Source organism: Alligator sinensis, unplaced genomic scaffold, assembly GCF_000455745.1.
Source record: "Alligator sinensis unplaced genomic scaffold, ASM45574v1 scaffold181_1, whole genome shotgun sequence".
NCBI lineage: Eukaryota > Metazoa > Chordata > Crocodylia > Alligatoridae > Alligator > Alligator sinensis.
The window spans coordinates 779,689-782,357 of NW_005842022.1; positions in this window are offsets into that span (position 1 = coordinate 779,689).

Here is a 2,669-nt window from a genome sequence, read left to right on the forward strand (position 1 = left end):
TGCTTGGCATAAGGTCAACTTTTTTTCTTGTAGCAATGAATATTTAAACAACCTTCAGGTTTTAAAATCTGTATTATGACAAAAACAACCACATTTACTCATATCCAAGGTAACTCTGAATTTAAGATGATCCTGCAGTAATTAGATTTAAACATGAAAAAAAAATGTACACATTTATTATCATTTTCCATATCTAGAGTTTAACTATTGGGGATCATCTTAAATTTGTGCCCCACCACTGCAGCAAGGCAAACAGTGGCAGGGGGCAGGGGGAGCCAAGTGACCTGACCTCTGCCCCTTGCCACCTGGTTCCTCCCACCACTTGCTCTTCTGCACGCCTGTACCACCTCCTCCCCCACTGGCTCCTTCCCATGATGCTTGTAACCTCCCGTATCTTGTCCTCTGCCAGTCACCCCTCCCTGCCACCTGCCCTTTTCTCCTTGGGCCCCTGACACCTGTCCCTTTCCCCACTGCCTGCACCCCTGGCACCTGTCCCCTCCCACCATTTGTCCCCGACTCCTACCTGCCATTCCCTTCAGCCTCGGCCCCAGTCCCAAAGTCAGAGCTGCCCCCACCACAGCCACTGCTGTGTGGCTGGGCTGAGATCAGAGGCAGCGTACTCCCTACCCCGATGCACTCCAGCCAGAGCCAGAGGTGCAACAGTATGGTAAGCAGTGGGGCTGCAGGAAGCAGAAGCTTGTACTTGAATGTAAAATAAGGGGCTCCCCCTGCTTGTTGAATTGGGGGGGAAGGGGGGGGGAAATCATCTTAAAACTTTGAGTAAGTGGGGCAGATGATAAAAGAATATTAATGCACATCAATATAGCCTTAGATGAAATTTCAGCTCTTCTCAAATGTCACAATTATTAGAATGAGACCAGTTTCCTTCTGTGTGGCATATGAAATACTCTCATAATCTGAAGCTGTTTTGTGAACTGGTGGTTGCAATACAAAAATAAGTCTGAGCTTTGGACAGTAGATGCCCTGCACATCAGTAATAAATGCATTTGTACTACTGAAGAAATAAGTTTCCGCTGTGGTTAGTTACTGCAACAACTGGTATTTTCCGTAATTTATAATGGACAAAGAATTAAATTTGCACATGACTAATCTAATCCTATCAAAGTCCATGGAGAGATCCCTATTGACCTAATGAGATTTGGATCAAAAATAAATTTCTATGTAAATGCAAACAGTTCCTATATATGCCTTTACTCTAATGAACAGGACTATAAAGTCTACTTACCTTTTGTTCAATGATATTACTTCTCCTTACAAACAGGAGGATAATTAATAAATCTTAGTCTGTCAATTCTGAGCTTATGGAAAACAACTGAAACACAATTAGTTTAAGACAAATAGACAAAGACAGTCAACAAAAATCAGTTAAACTTTAGTGAAGTATTCAGGAACTAGCAAATAGCTTTACTTAAATATCTGTAAAAGACAGCTCTAAGAGAAGGACAATTCTCAACCAGTACCACAGATACACCCCTACCAGGAAAGTATTGCTTGTTTCTCTACCACCAAAGATTGAACCAAATGCCCAACACCCAAATCCAGGAAATCCCCAAGGAGTTATAATATAGCATCATTGAAGCCATGCTACTGAGAACCTAGGCTACCTCCGGCCATCTCAGACCAAAACTTAAGTAAATATAATATTTTTTTTTTTTAAATGGGAGCGGGGGGAGACACGGACACACAACGACCAAGGAGCTCACCTGAAGCTGCATTAAAACCAGAGACAATACGTACAACGGGTTCCAGCATTGCATCTTGCCTTGCCCAGGTGCATCTTAAGCAGTAGGCAGGGCAGAAGGGGCAAGTCCTGGATGTGCCTCTGCCTTTCACAAGCCTGTAAGACTATGGACTATTTTGGACCTGCTTAGTCAAATACTGGGGTGGGCATGGGGGGCGGAACACCAAACAGCACTCGCATTATAATACAAGTCAGCTATGCAAAGTGATTTGCAGTACACTGCCTTGGGAAGATAAACTAAGCTAAGAGTTTAATCAAAAAAGTTGCATTTAAAATTATCTGAGCTTGCATATTAAAATTGAAGATTTCATAGATTTCATAGAGATCCGGGCTGGAAGGGACCTCGGAAGATCATCGAGTCCAGCCCCCCGCCCAAAGGGCAGGAAGTCAGCTGGGGTCATAGGATCCCAGCAAGATAAGCATCCAGTTTCATCTTGGAGGTGTTCAATGTAGGCGCTTGAACCACCTCCGGTGGCAGGCTGTTCCAGACCTTGGGGGCTCGGACAGTAAAGAAATTCTTCCTTATGTCCAGCCTGAAACGATCTTGAAGTAGTTTGTGACCATTCGACCTCGTCATCCCTTGGGGCGCTCTGGTGAACAAACGTTCCCCCAGATGCTGGTGGTCACCCCTGATAAACTTGTAGGTGGCCATCAGATCACCCCTGAGCCTGCGCTTTTTCAGGCTAAAGAGCCCCAGGGCTCTCAGCCTGTCATCGTAGGGTCTGCTTCCCTGACCTCTGATCATGCGCGTGGCTCTTCTCTGGACTCTCTCAAGCTTCTCCACATCCTTTTTGAATTGTGGAGCCCAAAACTGGACACAGTACTCCAGCTGCGGCCTCACTAAGGCCGAGTACAGGGGGAGAATGACGTCCCGGGATTTGCTTGAGAAGCATCTATGGATGAAAGC